Genomic DNA, 27,961 nt, shown 5'->3' with positions numbered 1-27,961 from the left:
CAAATGCAAAAGTCTAAAAACAAACTACCAATATGCTTGCTAAATCCCTGTGGATACGATAAACCATATTCGACTGTACAACAAATGACTTGGTGCAATTACCAATAGGTCACACAACTGGATAAATCTTTAAAACTTGATATTGTGTGATGTTGGGGATTTTGGGGCTTAAGCCTAATAAACATAAAAAAAGACAACCTAAGTTTACCGTTATCAAGTTTTTGGTGTCGTTGCCGAGGACTTAGATAAAGTATTTGGTAGTTCTAATCATTACTTTTGTAAATATGTAGGTATCTTGTAAATATTGGGTTTGTATATATGTATAGTTTTGTTTTTGCACTTTTTTATAAGTTCAATTTTCATTTTCTAATTTGCTCTCAAACATATATCAAGTAAGAGGTAAGTTTAAAAGATATATATTTGTATTTTTGTTTGGTATGTTAGTGTATTTTATGCTATGGAAGGGAAATTCTAGAGAAAATTTGCTTTTTATTTGAAATCTGATAACTCTAACCTTTACTGTTTGTTTGATGCATAAATTTCTCTATAGTTATTCAATTGAGCTAATTATTTTTTCGTTAAATTTTTTATTCAATCATCTTCAATTTGAATGTAAGAACGTACCTTTTTTAGTGTTCTTTTGAAGATGTAGTTTAATTTCGAAAATATGAAACAAATTGTAGAGGACAACTTTAATCTTTGTTGATTGTTTGATGCATAACTTTTGTCACAGTCATCCAATTGGGTTAATTCTTTTTGCATTATATTCATAATTCAATGATATTTAATTTGAATGTAAGAACATATTTTTTGGAATTCTCTAGAAGGTGCAATTTTGAAAAACTAGACGGATTTTTAAAAGTACTGATCTCTAGTTTTAAGTGTGTTTAAAAATTTTAAATTGTAAAATTAGATGTTATGATTTTTAGTCTAGTCTTAGGCATTGATCTTAAAGGAAAGTATTGAATGAAAATTGGACGGGACCTTAAAGATCTGTTGCAATAAAAAAAGGCAAGAACAACATAAAAAGAATAACAATGAAGAAAAGAGAGAAAAGTTTAAAGTGTTTTTATATTGTCTAAGCTCAATATCTTTTGAGATAGAAATCTTTGTAAAGAGAGAAACACTTTCAAGTATTACAATTGTATTGTATTTGAACACATATCCTCTCACTAAAAATCATTCACATGTACCTTGTAAAAAATTCATTTGTAGATTTGTTGTAAGTTCTTGAGAAAACTCAAATACTTTGTTGTTCAGCTCAGGTTGAGTTAAACATCTAGACAATTGTCTAGGATACTTGGAGAGGCTAAACTCAGTTTAATCAAGTTGACTAGGAAACCAAGCGTCGTTTTAATACTCGTTGTAACCAAGAGTGGTAAGAATACTCGGTCTTAGAGAGGCAGAACTTGTGTGATCTTGTAAAATATTAGTGGAGCTCCTTAAGAGTTCATAAAAGAGAATTGGATGTAACTCAGGTTGAATGAACTCGTATAAAAAATCTATAGTGTATTGTTTTTCTAGTTAAATGTTTTTCGTTTATTTATATTATTAAAACCTAGTGACTAATATTTTAAAATTTTTATACATTATCTTTGTAAATTATTAAACACTAATTGTGAAAAAAAATTAAAAACAATATTCATCCCTTTTTATTATTTTTCTTGTAACTTCATTTCTTAGCAATGATGACATTTAACATAAGTATAGTTCACTTTTATAAGAAGATGGTACGTTAATTACTATAAAAATAGGATAATGATATTTAGACAACATTTTTTTGACAACATTTGAACATTAATTACGTGTCAATCTGTGATTGGTAAAAAATTACTCCACAATAATGTTTATGATTATTATTATTGATTGTGGAATAACTTTTGACCAATCACAGATTGACACGTAATCAATGTTCAAATGTTGTCAAAAAAATGTTGTCTAAATATCATTATCCATAAAAATATGCAATTTTAGTAGAGGTTATTTTTTACGACGGGAGGTTTTAATTCTCGAAGAATACCGTTTCTATTTCCAGATATTTCTGAAACCGTCGGAATTAACCGAGATTCTGTGAAACCGCCCCTATTTCCATTATTTTCCTTATAATTGGCAAATTTATTTAAATTTATAGTTCTTCCATTTTGGATAATCATGAGTGTCTTATAGATTTAACCTTTATAAGATGAACTACACTTGCAAAGTAATGATACGAGATTATTTAATTTTACAACAATACCATAGCCAAAAAATTTAGTTTTGTTAATCAATCAAATTAAAATAAGATTTTTGACAAGTTTAACTTGTTATAGTGTTTGACATTTTGGAGAGATCATGCATCTTAGTATTATGACTTTTGTTTAATTTTTAAATTATATATACTTTATTTTGGTGTTAATTTTGTGATTAAAAGTTATTTTTGGGCAAATTACATTATGTTTTTCATATGACTTAAATTGTGATTCTCTAAATTAATTTATATGAAATATTGACTTCTTTGAAATTAAATTAATTTTTATAAACATTGTGATATTCCTTTAATTATGTTAATATTTAAAAAATACATTATTTTTAAGTCAAAAGAATAAGGTTATTTTTTTTCAATATATTAACACAATCTATCTAACTTACCTAAGAATGGCTTGAATTAAATTAATTTTAACAAAAAAAAAATACATAAAATCAACACAACACAACATTTTTCATAAGGAGTTAGATAATAAATAAATTAAATATTTGTTTTAGTTTGTAAATTTTGACACGAATTGAAATTCGTCTTTCTTCAGAAATTTGATATATTTTGATTCTTTTTTAAAGTAAATGAATTTAGTTTTTTTAATTTAATTATGTTAAGTTTTTTTAATTATCAAACAACGTAAACAACTCAAATACTAACATAAAATATATTTGACACATTAAAAAAGTTTAACATAATTGGATTTAAAAGATTAAATCCCATTATTTTTTAAGTTTAGAATGCAAAATTATCAAATTTTTAAACAAATAAGAAATATAATTTTACATCAAAGTTAATAAATTAAGATATATTTAATCCATAATAACTTTAATCACTTCCTACCAAATTAACCCAGTAATTATATTTCATTTTTTCGTAACTGTAGTCTCTTATTTCAAAAAAAAAGTGTAATTGTGATCTAGTCCTCAATTTTTTGTTTATATTTTAATTCATCTTTTTTTTTTTATTTCCGGTTAAGCTTTTGACTTAAAATGCCAAGTACCATAAAAAAATTATTTAATTAACCAAATGTAAAAATAAGGTAAATAAACATGAGTAAAATTAAATATTGAGCCATAATTTCATATTTTTTAAAGGCTAAAATCGCGAATAAGAATTAAACAAATATCATATTTTTTTTAAAGGCTATAAAGATCACATTGAACAATAAGTAAATAAATAAAATACTAAATCATTATTATAAATCTAAAACCTAAGATTATTAAAAAAAACTATAAATAACAACATTACATTCAACTGTGACTAGAATAGAAACAGGAAATTAGGGAACGTGGGAAGGTCTGAGGATCTGAAAGAGAACAGAAACATGTCCCTGTCAAGCGCAGTGACGCAACAAACATATCTAGCACAAGATACGCTTAGGCTCAAACATGCAGTGCATAGGATACTACGATTCGTTATCTGGTGCAACGTTAAGATCTCACAAGATTTGTGTCGTACGCGTTTTGGTCTGACTCCCAAAACTTGATGGCGCTCTTTGCGTTCTCATTGGGGCGTGGAAAAGACGCGCTATGACGAGATTATGACGAGAGAAGTAAGCTGGGGCAAGCACTTTTAAGATGAATTGACACGTGGTCCGCCAGTAGAACCTAGTCACGTGTCCACATTCTCCAACTTCCTCATCACCATCGCATACTTTCACTTCACATAATTTTTCAATGCTGACCCCACCCAATCATGCATTTTCATTTTGGTAGCATGAGAATAGAAGAAATTATTTAATTATATATTTTAAGATTAAATATAATTTTTATGCACTTAAAATGTGAGTTTTGGTTTTCTCAGTACATATAACTCATCCATGTTTTAAGGTTCTCTTTTATATTAATGTGACTCATAAAGATATAAAATTTAGCTAATGATTATTTTTATTTTAGTTCCGGAAAAAAATATGTTTTTAATTTTTCTTTGAAATAAAAAAAATCACTATTTTTTATTTTACTATTATATGATATTAGTTACTTGGTGATGTATAAAGAGAAATTAAATTGATAATTTTAAAGATATTTTTGTTTTTTAAGATGGATTTGCCAGAATGGTATTATGAGAAAAAATATAGGTGAAAATGAGGTTGTGTTATAATAATGTAGTGAAATGTTTGAATGTAGACAAAAATAAAGAGAAGAGACAAATGTTTTTCAATTTTTTTTATAAATTGATTTTATAACAAAAATATATTCTCTTAAACAAGAACAATAAAGATAAAGAGTATACGAAAAAATAAAGTTACACATGTAGTTTTTCATTAGTTTCGATCAAAAGACCTTACATCAAATTATTAATTTCTCTAAAGAGAGATCAATTAATCAATAAAAATAATTAGAACTTACAATAACAAAAAATAGAGTAAAAGTTAGAAAACACCTCTATTGAAGACATAAGAGATGAATAACACTTCTTTGACACACAAAAGAATGAACAACTTTTCTTAATCACAACATATGTACACGACTACTTAGACACACTGAAAGCACACACTTCTACCAACACTAAGTTTTACAAGCTACTTTTCAAAAGTACATAGAGTTTCTTTGCAACAACACTAAAGTTCTCAAAATGAATAATTAGTTCAAAATTTACGGAGGCAAAATATATATAAATCCAATATTTGAAAATTAGGTCATAAAACAAAAGAGTCTTTTTCACAACTTTGATAATCAATTATCTACTCGTAAATTTTCGAAAAAAAAAATCAATTTTGAATATTTTCAAGCCGTTATAACATATGTACTATTCCTAAGTCCCTTATAAGCTCAAAAGAATCTATACTTAGACAATGTTTTAGTAAATATATATGCTAATTAGTGCTTAGTATCTATGTATTTTCTTTCATAATCACCTTTATTATACACGATCTCTTAGAAAGTGATGCTTAATCTCAATGTGTTCAGTTCTAGAATGCATTATGGAATTGTTAGTTAGATTTATGACACCTATATCATCACATTTCAATGCTATATGATATGCACACTTTAAATTAATTATCATTGGAGCTATATATACAATTTCTTGTCCCTATTAGTACTTAACCTTTGAGATATTGTCCAAACAAGTCATAGATAAAAAAAAATCAATCTCAAAATATTATAAATTTAAAGTTAGACTTTACACAAAAAAAAAAAACTTAATAACTTTATATGCTATGATTGTACCCTAGGAACAAAAATTTTAGTATTGATGTAAGTGTTAAACCATGAATAACTAAGCACCTTGTTAGTTGACGCTTATTTATCTTCCACATAAAATACATGAATTATCATTTTTAGCATGAATTATTTTCATACAAAATGAATGACATATTATATATATATATATATATATATATATATATATATATATATATATATATTAAAAAGATGGCAGACACAAACAATAATGAAAATATGACGGACACAAAGAGTGAATCAGTGATATAAATATAACAATCAAACGTTTACGGGAAGGACAAAAAGATTAATTGAAGAAATTTTCGGAAAATAAAAGACATGTTTTTGAAACAGACAGAGAGGAGCCTTAAATTCATAATGGAAGAAAATTACAGGAGGTTAGAGCTAAAATTTCGAAAGTGATCAAACATATAACAGAATACAACCGCTTATATTAGAGTCCTCTACCTCAATTATCTCCATCTCCTCCTTCTCTTAGTTAAGAAGAAATATTATTAATATATTTTCTTTTGCTCTTTATTTTGTTAGTGATATTGTGTAGTTATTAGAAATCATTTATCTTTTTCTAAATATTGTTATTGAAGAGTATGCATTAAAATACTTCAAATATTTCATAAATATTATATAAAGAAATATAATTACTAATAAAAAATAAACTTTCTCTTTTCTCCTTAAAAAATATAATCATGATAATATCTTTGTTTTTTAATATGATGTAGATAAAACAACTGTGTTCCATCGCATTAATTTAATTTATATAAGTAAAAAAAGAATTTTAAAAAATAGCTTATTTATTTTCTCACATAAAATTAATGAATTATTCTTTTAGTTTAAATTATTTTCACACAATATAAATGACAATTTCCTATGTAAATATATACGTACGTGTATATATATATATACACGTGTACAAACTTACATACATATACGTATGTATATATGTATGTACGTATGTATATACGCTCATATATATATATATATATATATATAACATTAAAAAAATGGTAGACACCGACAGTGATGAAATTAGATAGCAGTGATACAAATATAACAATCAAATGTTTATGAGAAGGACAAAAAGATTAATTGAAGAAATTTCGGGAAAATAAAAGACTTGTTTTTGAAACAGACAGAAAGGAACCTTAGATTCATAAGGGAAAAAAATTACAGGGAAGCTAGAGCTAAAATTTCGAAAGTGATCAAACATGTAGCAGAATACAACCGCTTATATCAGAACCCTTCACCTCCATTATCTCCATCTCCTCCATCATCTCCTCCTTATCTTAGTTAAAAAGAAATATTATTAATATATTTTCTATTGTTTCTTATTTTGTTAGTGATATTGTGTAGTTATTAGAAATCATTTATCTTTTTCTTAATATTGTTATTAGAGTTACTTTCATTCCGTATACATTAAAATACTTCAAATATTTCATAAACATTATATAAAGAAGTATAATTACTAATAAAAAATAAACTTTCTCTCTTCTCTTTAAAAAATATAATAATGATAATATCTTTGCTTTTTATATAACGCAGATATCACGTTCCATCACATTAATTTAATTTATATAAATAAAAAAAGAATTTTAAGAAACAACTTATTTATTTTCTCACATAAAATCCATGAATTATTCTTTTAGTTTAAATTATTTTCACCCAACACAGGTAACAATTTCTTACATAAATATATATATATATATATCTACATACGTACATGTATGTATGGACGTACATACATGTATGTATGTACCTATATATAAATATATAGGTGTACAAACTTTTATATATATATATATATATATATATATATATATATATATAATTGTCATTCATTTTGTAAGAAAATAATTCATGCTAAAAATGATAATTCATGTATTTTATGTAGAAGATAAATAATCGTAAAATATAAAAAGTATTAAATGGTATGGAAAGAATATTATATATATATATATATATATATATATATATATATATATATATATATTAAAAAAATTGCAGACACAGACAATGATGAAAATTTGGCGGACACAGGCACTGATAAAAATATGGCGGACACAGATAACGATGAAAATATGGCGAGTGAATCAGATAGGAGTGATTCAAATATAACAATCAAATGTTTACTAGAAGGACAGAAAGATTTATTGAAGAAATTTCCGAAAAATGAAAAACTTGTTTTTGAAACAGATAGAGAAAGCCTTAGATTCATAATGGATAAGGAGGTTAGAGCTAAAATTTCGAAAGTAATCAAATATATAACAAAATACAACCGCTTATATCAGTATCCTCCACCTCTATTATCTCCATCTCGTCCATCATCTCCTCCTTCTCTTAGTTAAGAAGAAATATTATTAATATATTTTCTCTTGTTCCTTATTTTGTTAGTGATATTGTACGGTTATTAGAAATCATTTATTTTTTCCTTAATATTGTTATTGGAGTTACTTTCATTCCATATGCATTAAAATACTTCAAATATTTCATAAATATTATATAAAGAAGTATAATTACTAATAAAAAATAAACTTTCTCTATTTTCCTTAAAAAATATAATCATAATAATAATTTTGTTTTTTTTATATGATGCAGATATCACAACTATAAGTAAAATTCATGGATGATTTTAAGAAAAATTTTAATTTAATTTAATTTTAATTTTGTTCCATCACATTAATTTAATTTATATAAGTAAAAGAAGAATTTTAAGAAATAATTGATTTATTTTCTCACACAAAATTCATGAATCATTCTTTTAGTTTAAATTATTTTCACACATCATGATGATAATTTCGTATATAAATATATATGTATGTAGATACATACATATATGTACGTATATATATATATATATATATATATATATATATATATATATATATATATATATATATATATATATATATATATATATATATATATATATACGTATGTACCTATATATATATATATATATATATATATATATATATACACGTGTATGAACTTACATATGCATCTTGAAAATATTTTAATATTAATGTAAGTATTAAGTCATGAATGACTAAACGTCTTGTTAAAGACTAATCTACTTGTCGACTTATGTAATTTGTCCTATCTTTTTGAAAAATATTAATTGTTTTATTTTATACTTGTCGACTTATGTGATTTGTCCTATCTTTTTGAAAAATATTAATTATTTTATTTTATTCTAAATATTTCTTTGGTCTCATCAATCAAATAACATTTTTATAATTTTAATGAAGAGAAACTTCTTTTTATATATTAGAATTTAAATAAACTCTCTAGTATAAATTAAAATCAGAAATGAAGGTATTAATTATTAGTCACTTTTTAAATATTTTTGACAAAGTAATGTAAGTATTTTTTATCGATAAATCACGATTAAATCAAATTAATGTATGGTAAGTTAACTGAATAATTGATATTGTTGAAGTATAAAAGATTGAATTGCATAATAATAATAATAATAATAAGTGAAATAAAATAATGAGTGAAATGAACCTTTTAATGTATACTGATTAAAAACATTAAAATTAATTAATGCATTTTTATTTATTATTTTTTATTTAATTGATTTTAAAATTACTCTTTTATTAATCTATATAAAAGTTTATTATTCATTTAATAAAATAAATAATTAAATAATTTCCTTTTTATTTCGAAATAACTATTCAACTTTTGTTTTTTTAATACTAGTTTTTAATAACTATTCAAAACTGTATGACGATGGAGAAAATAATTTGAAGGAGGTGAAGAGAGAAAAGAAAGAAAAGAAACTATGTGAAAGATAAAATGCATGTGTTTAAAATAAAGATAGGAAATTGAGGGAAGTAAGAGACAGAAATATTAAGAGGCGAGAGAGGGTTGGCGGTTGTTGATTGGTTGAAGAAGAGCATCGATTTAGTTTAGTGGAAGGGTCCCTTTCCAACTCAAAAATCAAAATCAACCAATGAAAACCTATTGCTGGCTGTTCCTTTCACAAGACAGGTGTCCTTCCCTTCCTCTTTTTCCTCCACCACTCCTTCATTCATGGGCCATTGCCCCGGACACTCACTGTCATTGCTGTCACTCAACGTCACACTCAACGCTCATTCCTATAATGTGTTATCATGTTTCTTCTCAGAGAGAAAATGTTTAATTTAGATCTACATTTAGGGGACTTTTATTTTGTACATGGATAATGTGGACAACCTTTTTCTCTTTAAATTTTGTATTATTTTTAAATAAATTTTGGTTTGTAATTAAATTATTAAAGAGACCGGAGTTTAATGGAATTAATACAATTTTTAATTTAAAATCTTAATATATAGGAGTTTGTGTTTTTTATATCTAATATGAATATATGAATATGTGAATTTTAACGATCTTTTTTCTGTTTTAAGAATCTCACTAGTAAAAAAAATAGGTTTTTAAGTTTATTAATTTAAGTCTCTTAAAAAAATTAGACTTAAAAAGTATGTGGTCGCAATTTTATAAATAAAAAACACTTTTTTAAGTCTGATAATATAATAACAAATTTAAATTTATCTTTTAGGTTTAATAGTATTTTTAGTCTTCAGTTTTATTTATTGTTCTAAAAAAGGTTACTGGTTTTAAAAAAGAGTCAATTTGGTCCCTCAGTAATAAATATTGTATCAACATACTCCCTTCTGTTAAATCCTATTAAATAGAGTTAATGTATTGATGATGTAACAATATTTACCTGCGAGGAACCAAATTGACTCTTTTTTTAAAACCAGAGACCTTTTTGAGAACAATAAGCAAAATTAGGGACTAAAAAGGCTATTAAGCCTATGTTTTAAGTCTCTTGAGAGGAACTAGACTTAAAATTTACATTTGTTCAAATTTCTAACCGACTTAAATTTATAATAATTCTAAAATATAAAGTTAAATTTATCTTTTAATTTGTTTTAGGTCTTAGATGGTTAACCCTCTCTTTTCTCTCCCTCTCCCATCTCTCATTCGTTCCTCTCCCTCACCATTTCGGCACCAATGATTTACTTTCCAATCTCTTATCTAGCCAATAACGGCGATCTCTGGCGGCTCACCAGAAGCAACGTATTGACGGTTTAGACAACTTTTGCGTACCACCGTTGAAGGAATGAAGTTGCGATTTTGGGATTGGGGGTTTGGATTTGGGGAATTTCGTGTGTTCTTGACGTTCATCTACATGCAGATTATTGGTGCGTTTTGAGGGTTACGGTTTCAAATTGGGGATTTGGGTTTCTATCGTGGTGGTTGATGGTGGTTGTGTAGGTGGCGTCAATGGAGGTGCTGGTGGGTGTACCCAACAATCTGCAACGATTTGTGAGTCTCTTCTCGAATTTTCCTGCACTTAAATAAAACAAAAATATCACAGCACTTGAATTTTCCTGCACATGCTGAAATTGATTCAAAGAGTGAAAGCTGTTTCGCAATTTTCTCAAAGCTAGAGATTTTGACATCTCTGTCAGAGAGAACTTCTTTCCTTAATCGCAAAGGTGAGTGCCGAAACTTTGATTGTTGTCTGAGAAAAGAAAAAGAATAGTTTTATATGAACATAATCTCAACGTGCATTGGTTGGTCTTGTTCAGTTGTCCTGCACTTTGGATCCAGCTTTGTCTTATCTTGCTACCAATTATCTGGATCGGTTCCTAGCCAGCCAAGGGATTTTGGTAAAGAATAAAAATATGCTAGTTGTTTGCTTATTTTCTTCATTGTTTTCAATTCTATTATGTGTGAATATTAAAGTAAAAAGAACATGTAATAGTTCTTATCTATTAGATTCTTAATTTGGTTTATGAAACAACAACCGAAGTCATGGGTCCTCAGGCTCATTACTGTCCTTGCATTTCTTTAACTGTCAAGATGATGAGAACTGAATGCCAAGATGTTCAGGTAAAATCGCCATCATGCGTTCTAAGTAGTTTAGTGCTATAACATAAGAGAGTTTTATAAGAAAAGATTGGTAATTTGGTACGTGTATTCACTGAATGTGGTTTATTTATTAATATATTTTGAATCAAAGTGATGAGGGCATCATCTTTAAGACATAAACAATGTGAAGAATATAAGCACTTATCTTGGGAGCATTACAATGGAGAATGCGGTCAATCACTCCATTCTCTTTCATAATACCTTTCTTCATTGCCTTGATGGGTCTTGAAGGCTCACCAATGGGAAGGGTTCTGAAAAACCGTGCTTCTGAAATCATATTCATGTCACAAAGAGGTACTCATAGATTTATAAAATATGATATATGTTAGGATATTTATCCTATTTATCATAATTATATTATGTCTAGGTTACTCTAATTATCATGATTATATTATGTCTAGGGTTATTCTAATTATCATGATTATATTGTGTCTAGGCTACTCTAATTATCATGTACTCTTGTATTAATTTATTATTATAAATAGAAGATTACGAGAGGGATCAACCAAGTCCTCTAGAATTATTTTATAGTTTAGTTCTCAAGTTGGTATCAAAGCAGGTCGATCTCGCCCGTCGCCACACGCCGCAGCTACCACCAGCCACCGTCCCCGCCCCCGGTCGCCGGTCGCCCTTGCCGGCCACCCTTCGCCTTCATCGGCCGCCATCACAGTTTCGACTATCTAAACCTTTAGGGTTTTCTTGTTTCTCACTGGTACGATTTGTCATCTTTTGAGATGGCGTCTGGTAGTACTCTTTCCTTCTCCGAAAGTCCATCAATTACCTCCGAGAAGCTAAATGGAAAAAGTTATATATCTTGGTCTGCTGTTGTTGAAATGTGGTTCCTTGGCCAAGGGCTTTATGACCACCTTGAGCGAGATGGAAGCCATGTGCCTACTGAAAAAACTAATCAATGGAAACAAGTAGATTTCCAGTTGTGTGCCCTATTATGGCAATCAGTGGAACCCAAACTTCTTATATCTCTGAGGGCTTTCAAAACTTGTCACTCCTTTTGGAAGAAAGCCCAAAGCATTTATGCCAACGATATTCAACGTCTCTATGACACTGCAAATAAGCTTGCATCTCTTAAAATGGCAGACCATGATATGGTGTCCTTCATGGCTGAAGCCCAATCTGCCGTCGAAGAACTCATGATGTTTTTGGAAGCAGACCCATTAAAGGATATAAAAAAGAAACTAGACAAATATTACATGGTATTGATCCTTTGTGCCCTACATCCCGATTTTGATCATCTCAGAGATCAACTTCTGACTAGTCATGAGGTCCCCTCCATGGAAACATTGACCACTCGCCTTCTGGGTGTCCTGGTACCTCAAACTCAGGAAGCGCATGAACTAGTGGAACCACCTATCATGGTTGTCACATGAGGAAGAGGAGGACGTGGCACTAGAGGAGGAGGACGAGGAGGTCGAGGATGTCCTCAATGCACATACTGTAAAAGGATGGATCACACTCAAGAGAATTGTTATTCCTTACATGGTTTCCCTTCCAAGACCGCCAATATTTCGAAGACTGAAACTTCAACTTCTAAGTTCACCGAGGATGAATATCAAGAATATTTAAGGTTAAAGTCCAACAGCTTGGCAGAACCATCTCAATCTCCTAGTACATCAACAACCTGCATTTCTCAATCCATGAAAGGTCAAAATTCATGGGTAATTGACTCAGGTGCTTCTGATCACATTTCTGGTAATACCTCTTTGTTCTCATCTATTTCTTTTCGAGAGAAACCTCATTTCATAACCCTTGCAAATGGATCTAAAACTTCCTCCAAAGGAGTCGGTCATGTTTCCTTGTCTCCCTCCGTCAATCTCAACTCTGTCCTTTTTGTCCTTAATTACCCTTTTAATTAAATTTCCCTAAGCAAGTTGACTAAAATGTTAAATTGTTCAATAACCTTTGATCATAAATCTTTTGTTATACAGGAGCGTGGTTCGGGGAGACGGATTGGAGAAGGATATGAAGCTGGCAGATTAAAAGGGTATTACATGTCTGCCAATGTCACATTCTTTGAATAGACTCCTTACTTCTTTCCATCTGTTCAAGATGTTTCTATCCTCCAATAGGTCCTTCCTATTCCGATGACTGAGTCAAATAGCTCCACTGTCTCTGTCATTCCAAGTGTTGATCACCATCCTCCTGCACCCGTTTCTCCACATACTGAGATCATCCCACACAGGGCCCTAATGGATAGTCCACCTCCCCAAGACAATGGTGAATCTCCTACCTCAGATTCTTCCCCCTCGTCACCTCCTCCCACGCCTCCTGCTGAAAATGATTCAGCATGGCCTATTGCCCTTAGAAAAGGTACTCGTTCCACTCGAAACCTTCATCCCATTTATAAATTTCTTAGTTATCATCGATTGTCGCCATCCTATTTTTCTCTTTTATCCTCAGTGTCCTCTATTGTTATACCCAAGAATGTAAAAGAAGCACTTGATCCACCTGGATGGCGATAAGCTATGATTGTAGAAATGCATGCTCTTGACCACAATAATACTTGGGAGTTGGTGCCCTTTCCCCCGGGAAAAAAGGCGGTTGGTTGCCGATGGGTGTATGCAGTTAAAGTCGGCGCTAATGGTGAAATTGATCAACTCAAAGCTCGACTTGTTGCAAAAGGTTACACTCAGGTTTATAGTCTTGATTATTGTGACACTTTCTCTCTTGTCACCAAGATGACTACTATCCGCCTCTTCTTTTCCATGGCAGCCATTCGTCACTAGCCATTTCATCAATTAGATATCAAGAATGCCTTCCTTCATGATGATCTTGAGGAAGAAGTTTATATGGAGCAACCTCCTGGGTTTGTTTCTCAGGGGGAGTCTAGTATGGTATGCAAACTACATCGATCTCTATATGGCCTCAAGCAATCACCACGTGCTTGGTTTGGAAAGTTTAGCTCCATTGTTCAAAAATTTGGGCTAAAACGTAGTGAAGCAGACCATTCGGTTTTTTACTGTCATTCTTCTCTTGGGAAATGTGTTTACTTAATAGTATATGTTTATGATATTGTTATTATAGGAAATGATGTTGTTGGAATATCTCAACTGAAAGAGTACTTGTGTAGACATTTTCAAACCAAGGATCTTGGAAGTCTCAAATACTTCTTACGCATTGAAGTAACGCAATCAAAAGATGGAGTTGTAATCTCCCAAAGGAAGTATGCTCTTGATATATTACAAGAAACAAGCATGACTGATTGCAGACTGGTAGACAGTCCCGTGAACCCAAACCAGAAATTAAAGATAGAAGAAGGTGAATTATTCTCTGATCTAGAGAGGTATAGAAGGCTGGTTGAAAACTGATTTATCTCACTATTATAAGGCCATATATATCCTTTGTAGTTGGAGTGGTTAATCAGTTCATGCAGGCCCCATGTGCTGACCATTGGAATGCTCTAATTCGCATTCTAAGGTACGTAAAAAAGGGTCCCGGGCAAGGATTGTTATATGAAGATAAAGGAAGCATTCAGGTCTCTGGGTATTGTGATGCAAATTGGGCAGGTTCGCCTATTAATAGACGGTCTGCTACAGGATATTGTGTTTTTCTGGGAGGAAACATGATTTCATGGAAAAATAAGAAAGAAAATGTAGTAGCTCAATCAACAACGGAAGTCGAGTATAGGGCAATAGCGTCACTAACATGTAAACTTATATGGGTGAAACAATTCCTTCAAGAGCTTAAATTTTGTGACATTCATACTATGAAGATGTATTGCGACAATCAAGTTGCTCTCCACATTGCATCAAATCCAGTGTTTCATGAGAGGACTAAACATATAGAAATTGATTGTCATTTTGATCGTGAAAAGTTATTGACTAAAGAAATATGTACTGAGTTTATTAGGTCAAACGATCAACTCGCAGATGTATTGACCAAGTCATTAAGGGGTGCTCGGATTGAGTTTATTTGTTCCAAGCTTGGTACATACAATTTGTACACACATATGCTATAGATGAAAATCAAATACACATCAAACATATTAATACTTATAGTTTGTTTCTACATTTTTTCTTGATTTTGATTTTGCATGTTTTACTTGTGATTAATGCTTTCACTATCAAACTCAAGATAGTAATTAGTGATCATTTTATTTAAAGGGGCTGCAACTAGATGTTGAATCTGTTTTGATACAAAATAATATAAAATTTGCGTTTGACTTTCTCTATTCCTTCTTCTCTTTATTCCGTTGATTTTAAGAAAGATTGATTTTTACACACTTTCTATAAGATTATTACTCTTTTATTTATTACTATAATTTGATATAAATTTAAGATTCATTAAATACAAGTTTTAAATAGTTGAAAAGTTTTAAAAAGATTAAACATTAATTAACTTTAAATTTCCCTTATTGGTTTTGTTCAACCTTCTATTTCACTTGAACAGTGTGAACTTAGTTGAACCAAGATGTGACAATTTCTATGCATCGGTTGACATCGTCTCATATACGTGCACTTAGGAAAAAACTTTTACACCAACACCATAAACCATATGTTTTAATTGGTCTTCCTCCAATCACTCTTCCATGGTGGAATCCATAACATCTTCAATTTGGGAGACAAATGTAAAATTTATTAATTTGTTGTGTCATGTCCAAATTGTATAACTTCAAAGGAAACAATCAAATATAAGGTATTCCTTAATTTCAGTTGCATTCAACCTTCTCCCATTCAAATAGTTGACACAAGGATATTCAAACTTGACTTCATCACCACTTCAATCCTCTTTACATGCACAAATTATATAAATCCTTCTACTCCTCTTTTATACTCAACACTGATGTGTGATGAATTAATCCAATTCAAATCCATACATATATTTACTGAAATTGTATGAGCAATTTCAGTATTCCTTAAAGGAATGATTAGTCGACTTTTGTATTCAAGGTATGACCTTATCCCATTCAAAAAGACTTACTTTTTTTTAGTTAATTGATACATATAAATTCTAAAAAACATTTATTAAATTATATGATTTTTTTTCCAACATTTCGCTTTGATCTTCAGGCTACACGAAATAAAAATGGTTATCAACCATAATCAACTATGCACATGAAGATAATTACAAAATAAAGTTAGTGAATATTCATGAAGTTTAAGTTAAATATATTAAAATATATGTATGCACTAGTAAACTATTATAAATATGTAATATTCTTAAATTGTCCAATTGGATAATTCAAGATCATTATATATAAAAAAAAAATTTACAATTTTTTCAAAAGATAGGAGATAATACATAATTCAAACAATAAATATATTAAGCAAAAAAATAAATAAATCAAATATATTAAACCACATACTAAGATAATAAATATTTCAGATAATGAAAACAAAAAATATGATAAATACTTTTTAAGCCAATAATCCAAGAGGGGGAACCTAGGAACGTAATGTAGAAGCTCATTGGGTCAATGAGGGCATCAAAACAACATTGGCAACAACCAAAACATAGAAACACAATGGTAGCAATACGAAGAAACAATGGAAACCTTCAAAACACAAACTTAGCAATGCAACAATGATAAGAACCTTTAAAACCCAAATCAACAATTACAGTGTAATTGGGTAAACCCAAAACAAGAGTACAAACTTGTAAATGCAAATGCAGGATGAAGAACATGTTAGCAACAAAGGTTGACTTGAAGATAAATGAGTTTTATTGAAGATTAGAGAAATTTCTCTTAAATTAAAGATTTTGTTTAGTTTTTTGTAATTGTATTCTAGATTAAATTGTGTACTTTAGACTTAGCTTTGTCAAGATCACAACAAGGTACAAAGATCACAAGATTAAAACATTTTTCAGAAAACGCACTGGAATAATTGATTATCACTCGGGATAATCAATTATCCTACTAAAGATCAGAAATGGAAATTGTCTCTTGAATAATCGATTATCACTTGGGATAATTGATTATCTCAGGAAAAATACTTTGAAAAGATTTGTAGATAATTGATTATCACTTGGGGTAATCAATTATCCATGGCAGTTGCAAGAAGACTATTGAGCTTCTGACCTATTTTTGAAATGAGCCTATATATAGCTAATTTCTTAGCTCTTCTAAAGTTTAGAAAACTTAAAACCATTTTAAGAAGTAAGTTCTTGCTCTGAACTCTCTATGTTTTTAGTTGCCTTGAAAAGCTTGGTGCTAAGTAAAAGAAAGTGTTGGTCTTAGTGTGTCTAAGTGTGGTAGCACATTTGCTGAGCAAAGTTTAGCTTGTTCATTCTTTTGTGTCAAAAGGAGGTGTTGTAAATCTCTTGTCATTCAAGAGAGGTTTATTTCTAAACCTCTACTCTTCTTCATTGTTTAATTTGTTGGTTTATTTATATTTATAAGTTAATCCCTCTTTTAGAGAGATTAACAACTAGATGTAAGATCTTTTTTATCTGAGCTAGTATAAAAATTACTTGTGTAAGTTTTTCTCTCTTATACTCTTTTATTTACTTTCTCTTATTTGTCTTGATTTTTATGTAGTGTGAAGTTTTTTTTTTTCTGAAAAAGGAAAGTCCATTTAAAAAGAAACTAGTTTTATCGAAAAACCAATTCAACCCCTGACCACTCGCCCTCCTCCTCGCCCTCTTGGTTGTTGTCATCTTGATTGTTTTTCAAAAAAGTTTACAATGGTTGGACAACAAATTTATGTTAACTGTGCTGATGAGTATATATTTATGCCCACATTTTAGATTTAATTTCAAAATTTTAGTGGAATAATTGTGCTTAAATGATTGATTTGGTAAGATTTGTGATGACTGGCTTTATTGGGTTTGGAAATTAAATAGGCTTAAAATGTGATTTTTAGTTGCATAAGTTATTTTTTATAGTCTAATATTTGTTAATGTAGTTGGAATTAAAGTTTGAATTGCAATTTTGAAAAAGAGAGAAAGGGCTAAAGTGTAAATACATGAAATTTTTGGGCTTCTCTTCAAATTTTGAAAAGTAAGAAGGGTGTAAATAGAATTTAGGAGACAATTCATTTAATATTTTAAAGATAATTAATTAAATCTAGAAATATCAATAGAAAAGATCTTCTAAATATTTTTATAATTATCTAAATCTTTTAATTATTTGGAAGATATAAAATAAAAGATCTTATCAACAAAATATTCAGAGTCCAAGCCCAATCAAGCCCTATATAAAGAGACTCATGAAAGGTAAAAATAATACTCATTCATTCACTCAGACTCCTCACTGAAAGTCATCATCCACCACTCCTCTTACTTTTATTTTACCATGTATTCTACTCCATTCAAGGAGGGCTAAACTTCTAGGACTATTCCACTGTAATTTCATTATGGATTCTGAGGTTAAGTTGAATTAATGAATTTAAATCTACATGCATATTAATCATATGAGTCCAAGGGTTTCTAGATTTGATTGAGAATTTACTTTGATAGAATTTAGCAACTTTCATATGATTGAGAATGTATTTTGATTGGCGGTAAGAATTTTAAATATAACTAATTGAGAATTTACTTTGATTAATTAACTTTTAATTTGGTTAGGAGATTTAAGAATAGACATGATTAAACACAATAGGATTTCATTCAGAATGTACTTTGGTTGAATTTATTGTGAATAATGTAGAATGGTCTTTCATTTGATTGAGAATCTACTTTGGTTAATTGTATGATCACTCTGAAGTTAATTGAGAATGTACTTTAATTAATTTGAAACTTGGATAATTATCAATTGAGTAATGATATGTAGATAATCGATGATGAATATATCTTGGAAAAGCAGTAGAATTAGCCTAGTTTATTATAATTGTTTCTAAGTTTTCTACTTATTCTTCAAACTTTAATTCCATTAGCATAGTTTCTAACTTTTATTCTTGAGCATTGCATAACATTCATAAGAGTCAAATATTGAAAAACAATTCCGTATTCGTTGGGAGACGACTCGAAGTTACTTTAACCCTATCTACTTTCTTAACTACTAACTTGGCAATACTGAAGTTTCCTTGAAAAGTAGTATTAATTTGATAACTTCAATAACAACGTGTTAGGTGCCTCTATTAACAGGCCCCCACTTTTTATCAGTGATAACTATCCTTTCTAGAAAGTTAGGATACAAATATTTATGGAATGTATTGATCGAGGTGTTTGAGAAGCTACTTTAAATGGACCCATTATTCCCATTATTATTGTGAATGATTTGTAGAAAACTAAGCCTTACTTTTAATGGACTACTGAAGATAACAAGCGACCTTAGCTTGACATGAGAGCTCGTAATATAATTTTCTTTACTTTAGTGTTAGATGAATTTTATAGGATCTCTATTTGCAAGACCACTCAAGAGATATGGGAGGTCCTTTGTGTCATAGGTGAAGGAATTAACGAGGTAAAGTGTGCTAGAAAGAAGACCTTGATATAGGAGTACAAGATGTTCCGAATGCAATAGGTGAAACCATCATAGATGTTCAAATGTGATTCATGCACATTGTCAACCACCTCTCTAATTTGGGTAAAACTTTTGAAACTAATAAACTTAATGTTAAAATACTAAAATATTTGAATAGGACTTGGTAGTCGAAGGTTACTACACTAAGCGAGTCTCAAGATTTTACTTTTATGTCAAGATTTTAAGAGAGCACGAGCTCGAGCTGCATAGATTAGGTACTAAGGAGGATCGAGGAAAAAAAAAGTTGGCCTTTAAATTTGAAATTTCCAAAGGAAAAAGTCCAAAGAAGGATGAGGACTATGAGGATGAAACATGAGTATCATTATTAAAAGATTTACTAAGTTCATCAAGTGCAAGGATAAAGGTAAGTTTCGAAATAAGAAAAAGGAAAATCAAGCTTCGACGTCTAACAATAAGTGTTACGGTTATGGTGAGAGTGGACATGTAAGAGATGATTGTCAAAATAACAAAAAGAGATAGTTCAAGAAAAAAAGAGGTCTCACAAAAAGAAGAAGGCTTACATCACTGGGGATGACAATTATTCAAGCTCATCCAGTGGAAGCATCTCTGATGAGGAAGTAAACTTGTGTTTGATGGTAAACAATGATGACATTGGAAGTCAAGAATCCTCTAAATTTGAAAAGCCTATGTGGTATCTTGACAATGGATGTTCAAGGCATATGATTGGTAAGAAGAAGAGGTTTATTAAATTTCAAAGAAGAAAACAAAGATTTGTCATTTATGGAGATAACAACAAAGGAAAAATTCTTAGGACATGTGACATTGGAGGGGAAGAAAATTTGACCATAAAAAATGTGTTGTTTGTTGAAGGATTAAAACAAAACCTTCGAAGCATCAATCAATTATGAGACAAACGTCTCAAGGTAACCTTTGAAAATGATCACTCCATCATTTTCATAAAACTTCTGCTAAAATTGAATTAAAAGGTTTAAGGCATAATAATATTTATTTGATTGACATTGAAAGCACATCTAGAAGTGGTATAACTTATTTGGTTGCAAAGAAAGAAAATTCATGGTCGTGGCATAAAAGAGTTGCCCATTTTCACATGTAGCACTTGAATAAGTTGATCTCAAAGGATCTAGTAATTGGGTTACCAAAAAGGTAAACTATCTGAAGCATGTAAAAAAGGAAAGCAAGTTAAGTTAAAAAAGAAAGCAAGTTAAGTCTTTTTTCCATTCGAAAAATGTTATCTCTATTTCAAAACCTTTAGAACTGTTGCACATGGACTTATTTGGTGCTTTAAGGATAAAACATTTTGATGGAAATTACTATGCTCTCGTAATAGTTGATGATTATTCAATATACACATTGACCTTCTTTCTAGCTCTAGAAAGTGAAGCATTCAAGGCTTTTAAAATCTTTACGAAAAGAGTCCAAAATGAAAATGATTTGAAAATAAAAATTTTGAGAAGTGACCATGGAGGAGAATTCCAAAATGAATTATATAAAAATTTATGAAGAACATGGCATCACTCATAATTTTCTGCACCTAAAACTCCTCAACAAAATGGAGTTGTAGAGAGAAAAAACAAATCATTAGAAGAATTTTCTAGAACTTTATTGAATGAATCTAATGTTCCTAAATATTTTGGGCTGATGCTGTGAGAATCGCATGTTATGTATTAAATAGAATGCTCATTAGACATATTTTAAAAATTACTCCTTATGAACTCTTTAAAGGAAGAAAACCCAATGTATCTCATTTGAAAATTTTTGGTTGCAAGTTGTCAACACCCAATTTCATCCGGTTGAATAAATAATAGAACTTGTTTTTATTTTTGTCTTATTTTATTTTTATTTTGTTATTTTTAATTTTTATTTTGTTATTTTTAATTTTTATTTTACTATCTGGAATTTGATTTAATTTTTTATTTTTTTATTTGATTTGATTCTTTTTTGGAAAAAAGAAAAGAAAAAAAAAGAACAAAAAAAACGAAAAGGAAAAAGAAAGAAAAAAAAGAAAAAAGAATAAGAGAGAAAAAAAGGGAAAAGAAAAAAAAAAGAAGAAAAAAGGAAAAATAAAAACAAAAGGAAAAAAGGAAGGAAGGAAAAAAAGAAAAAAGGGAGTGCACGGGAATAAAATGAAAAGAAAAGAATGGTGATTAAATGGGAGAGGTGCTACGAATTGGATTTGATTTCCTTGGAAAAATACCCGTAGACAATTAATATTAATGCATGACAGATCACTTTAGAATATTTTTGAAATTTTGTTTTATTTGGTAATAATTCGAATCAACATTATGACAATCAATATGATTTTAATTTGATTTATTTTTCTTTAATCAAGACCATTTATTTCCCTATTTTGCTAATTGACAATTAATTCACCATTAAAGCAAGATCACAATAATATTATAAATGTGTGTATATAAATATGCACCTTGTAAACAAGAAAAGGAGAGAAAAAAAATCCAATTTCAGAAAGAGAACATAAGGGAACAAGAAAAAGGAGTGGGGCAAAGAGACACGTGCACAGATGAATGAACAACTTTCTGTGGAAGCTTTTTGTCTTTGTGGTGCAGTGGAGGACCTTTAAGGCAACTTCAGAAGGGTGGAGATTAATTTCCTGGTTATATTTCCTTTCCCATTCTTATTGGACTTTTTGTTTTCATTTTATTTTCTTTGCTTTTATTTCTTTGGTTTTGGTATATTGTTTTATTATTAATGGTTTGTTGTACTTGTTTTTTAATAAAAATACAAAATATAAGAATCATAGAAAGTAAATAAACAAAAAGTAAAAAGCAAAAAAAAAAACATATAAAATATTAAAACCACGAAAATTGTTATAGTGTTTAGCATCTTTCTTTTTAAATATTGGTTTTTAAGTAAAATAAATAAATTGTAAATTGTAAAAATGACCTTAGCGTGCTTTTAACATTTATAAATACTGTTTTAATTTATTTGTTAACTTTTCTTAAAAATGGTTACGTAAATAATTTTGTTGTTTATTTCAATAATACAGTTTTAAATATCATTTTCATATAATAAAATTACATAAGAAGATAAAATATAAAATAAAAAAAATAAATAAAAAATAATAAAAAACCAAAAAGGTAAAAGTATAAAAATAATAAAAATTATTTTAAAGGTTTAAGCACATGTGTGATCGCACACATCGTCCTTGTGCTAAAAAACCTTTTTTCCTTCATTTTCATAAAAATAATTAAAAATGTTTTAAGGGTTTAAGCACGTGTGTGATCGCACGCATCGTCCTCGTACTAAGACCTTTTCTCTCTTTATAAACTTAAAAAATATATTTTAAAGGTTTAAGCACGTGTGTGATTGCACGCATCGTCCTCGTGCTAAGACCTTTTCTCCTTTTATAAAATTATCAAATATGTTTTAAAGGTTTAAACACGTGTGTGATCGCACGCATCGTCCTCGTGCTAAGACCTCCCCTCCTTTTAATAAACTATCAAAAATGTTTTAAGGGTTTAAGCACATGTGTGATCGCACGCATCGTCCTTGTGCTAAAACCTTTTCTTCTTTTCTCTAAAAAAATAATGATAATAATAATAAATATAATTTAAAGGTTAAAGCACATGTGTGATCGCACACATCGTCCTTGTGCTATAAAACCTTTTTGTCTTTCATAAAAAAATAAAAAAATATGTTTTAAAGGTTGAAGCACGTGTGTGAGTACGCATCGTCATCGTGCTAAGACCTTTTCCCCTATCATAAAAATAAAATAAAAATGTTTAAAGGTTTAAGCATATGTGTGTGATCGCATGCATCGTCATCGTGCTAAGACCTTTTCCCTTTTTATAAAAAAAATAAAAAAAAAATAAAATATGTTTTAAAGGTTTAAGCACGTGTGTGATCGCACGCATCGTCCTCGTGCTAAGAACCTTTTCCCTTTTTTTATATCAAATACCGAAATAAATATTTTCAAATAACAAACATTCTCTCATCTAGAACTACGTAACCCTGATTTTTCATTTTCAATGAGAATACGTAGGAGCAAGGTCAATCCTTATCGGGCCCAAAAAACTAAAAAAATATTTTTTGTTTCTTTAGATTGTCGTTTTTAGGGATAGATAAACATTTTGTAACCACATCACATTCGTATATTTAATTAAAGGTACTGTCTTAAGGCAGGCGTTGTAGGGTGCTAATACCTTCCCTACACGTAACCGACTCCCGAACCCAAAATTTGGTTTTTGTGGACCTTGCCCTATCATTTTATGGTTTTTCTGTAGTTTTCCAGAATAAACATGGTGGCGACTTCAAATCTCTTTTTCAAAACCCGTTTTCTTTTTTTGGATCGTCGTCCCGTCGCGATTCCGGTTGCGACACAAGTGTTTTGTGTTAAACAATGAAAAAGAGAATTTTGGAAAAGTTGATTCTAAAGTCGATGAAGTAATATTTTTGGGATATTATCTTACCAGCAAAGCATATAAAGTTTTTAATAGGAGAACCTTGGTAATTGAAGAATTTATTCATGTTGTCTTTGGTGAAATTGTAGACCTTAAGGAGAACCCTCTTAAGTCAAATAGACCATTTGCAGGCACCGATGATTACTTAAGAGAAATGCTTGAAGAGATGTACATTAATGACAATCCTCCTTCTCAACCTGAAGATGCCCTAAGAGTTATCAAGAACCATGTGGATTTTCTATGTATAATAGGAGATATTTCAAAAGGGATGACCACTAGATGCAATTTAAATAATTTTTGTATGATTATGGTTTTTTTAAAGGGATAACAACTAGATGTAGGATAATTTTTTATCTGAACTAGTATAAAAATTACCTGTGCAAGCTTTTTTTTATCTTATACTCTTTTATTTACTTGCTCTTTTATTTGCTCTTATACCTTTTTTTTTATAAAAAAGGGAAGTCCATTTTAAAAGAAGCTAGTTTTATCGAAAAACCAATTCACCCCCTCTTGGTTGTTGTCAAACTTCAAATATTTCACTACGCATTTACAACAGAACAATGGCAACAATAGAAGAGCAAGTAATGAAGACAATATAAAGGTAGTAATGAAGACAAATATTTCACCCCCCAAAACGCAATGGTAGACAATAGAAACCCAAAATGAAAGTAAAATAAAGGAAAATGAAAAAAAATGAGAATGAAGGGAGAAATAGACCTAAATATAAGTAAGGGAGAAGGAAGAAATGTGAGAAAATGCCTCTCTTTGGTGGAGAAGGAGAAGAGCATGTTCACAACAAAAAGGATTCAATAGAGTACTCAGACAAGTAAAAGTTGCCCAAAATTTATCCTATTTAGGGGGTACAGGCTACAGTTTTCCATAAAATCGTAGTGTATACTCTGTTAGCTAGAATATAGACTATGATTCTCTAAGAAACCATAGCCTATATTTTGACTAATTTAGTATAGACTGTGATTTTATCTGAACTTATCTGAACTGTGGCCTATACCTTGTTTGTAATTTGAAAAAGGCTATTCATAATTAAATACGATTACGATTTGCACTTGTGTAGATGAAGCAAATAATAATTAAATTGTGATACTTAAATTGCTATGCTATTAAATAAAAAAAAAAGTTAAACTTACTATCAGATATAAATCATTAAGGTAATTATCTATATATCGTCTTTTTATAATTATATATTTTCCCAATTACATAATAAAGTAGTTTAATCGTTAATTTTTAAAGGTAATTAAATGACAATTATAAATAGTTTGTATATTCTATAATAAGAATAATGTTTGTGACCAACTTTTTTTTATTAGTGAAAACTAAAGTGTTAACAATAATAGAATTGGACTTAACGTAAAAATTGACTACAATCATTTATTAGTTTTACTTTGCAATGATAACATTTATTAAACAATCTAACAATGTACAAGAAAGGCTATATTTAACTTCTAGACCTTTACTAGAGTTTCCCTATTACTTTGTAAAACCCATTGACTTATTTGAAGTTATATGAATTTTACATATATCTATGTCTTCTTAATTTAGAAACACCATAAATAGCTAATCCTTTCCCCCAACTTCATATTCTTACAGTTTTAATGAAAATAGATTTTATATATATCTTAATTAAAAAAGATAAATATTAATGAGAGTTCTTTTATTTAACCCTGCACCATTTTCTACAACTTTCTATTTTGATTATAATGTTCTTTAAAATTTTATAGATTAAAAATAATACCATCAAAACAAGTGCTTAACTCGCTATTATTTGATAAATATTTATACTATGAAAAAATGTAAATAAAACTTAATCACTTCTATTATTTTTTAAATTTGCAACGAAAGTCGTGTAATTTAGAACAGAACAGGGAATCATATTTAAAGAAGAATAAGAAAAACTGATGAAAACAAAATTATTGTAAAACAAAGTACCTTAATGTAAAATAATGTAAAGCAATTTAAAGTAATTAAAAACAATAAAGAGCAATATTACGTAGTTATTAAATGTAAACAACTTAAATCAATGAAAAGAGAGATGATAGAAAGCAAAACGTAATTTAAATGTCACTAAAAGATGATTAATATGAAAAAGATGTATTAAATCAGAACTTAAAATGATGGTGCATTCTATTAGTTACAAAGACATAGAGTTTTAGAGAACTTTTATAGATATTGTGCAATAATATGCTACTCACACCAAATACCATTGTAGATGTCTATATAGGTTGTCGATTCGTAGCTTATGTCGATCATTGCCAATTTTAGTGTATCCATGATGTGTCAAAGTTCAAAGTTCTAATTTGTCCAAAACTATAATTTTGCTTCTGGCTTTTTAGATTTTGCTGGGATATCAAAAGGTCTTTGCTTGATTAATGCTTCCATATTTTTGTCGATGTTGTGTCAATGTAACTTCTCTTATGGATTTTTTATTTTTTTTACCCAGAAATCAAACACTACCTTCAATTTTCTTCTCCCTCAATCGATTTTTACAGTTTAAATATAACACTTCCATTTTATAATTAGTTTATTTATTAAGTTATAATTATTTTGTTTATAAAACAACTGATTTATAAAATTAAAAAGTAAAATATAAAAGCATAGCTGATTTTTATAGGTGAAACTGTATTTGAAAGTTTAAAATTAGAAAAAATGATAAATTTGAAAAGTGTGAATTTGAATTGGAGATGACAAAGATACCTAGGGATATATGCAAGTAAAATCTATTACGGGTAGTTATTGTCCGGATAACAGGTAGTAAGTATTTTAATGTCTTTTTCTAAACGGATCGGGTACGAATAATATACTATTCGACTACTCAACCTGCAGATATCCGTTACCTGCAAAAAATAAAAAAAAAATTAATTTATATATTTTTAGATTAAATTTAATTAAAAATAAAATAAAATTATATTTTATTAAGTTAAATTTAATTAAAATTAAATTTTAATTTACTTTTATTTTAATTTTTATTATATCATATGTTTTGTTATTTTATTTAATTTTATTTTAAAAATATATATATATTTTTTATTTTTTTACATATATATGCGAATGCATGTGGATTTTAAAATACTCTCAAATATTTTTTTTAAACAAATATATGTATAAATAATAGATATAATTTTATCTAACAGATAAAATGGTAAATAATCAGTATCCAACCCAACCTTTCATCTAGGGATGGTAAAACAATCCGCGCCCACGGATATCCGTAGATAAAATCTGCAATGGATAGTTAGTATTCGCAGATATTTACTACCCGCTACCCGCTGGTAGCAGATATTTTAATACCCGCAGGTAGTGGATATTTTAAAACCCGCTTATAATCGGGTTGGGTTCAGGTACTACACTATCCGACTCGCGAATACCCGTTACCCGCTAAAAAAGTTAAAAATACATTTTTATCCTTCCTTATATTATGTTTAAGAAGCTAGGTTTTAATTTTTATTAATTTGAATTTATGTTTTAACTTTTATTTACTTATCCATTAAATTTATTTGGATATTTGTTTCAAATATTATATGTTTTTTTTTTCAATTTAATTTGAATTTCATTTAAAAATTTAAAAAATATCTAACAAATATCTGTGAGTTGAAAAGAATTCGCAGGTTGAAAACATATATCTAACATTTATCCACGGATTGAAAAAATTCGCAAATTCTTTTTAGACAAATATCCCAACATATAAGTGATCAAATTTTGAATACAATTTTATCCAACAAGTCGAATTGAAATATATCACTATCCGAACCAAAGACAACCCGTTGCCATTTCTACCTCGTTGATTGAA

Source organism: Vigna radiata, chromosome 7 (assembly GCF_000741045.1).
Source record: "Vigna radiata var. radiata cultivar VC1973A chromosome 7, Vradiata_ver6, whole genome shotgun sequence".
Taxonomy (NCBI): domain Eukaryota; kingdom Viridiplantae; phylum Streptophyta; class Magnoliopsida; order Fabales; family Fabaceae; genus Vigna; species Vigna radiata.
The sequence above is the reverse complement of the archived record's forward strand: the minus strand, read 5'-3'. Positions refer to the sequence as shown.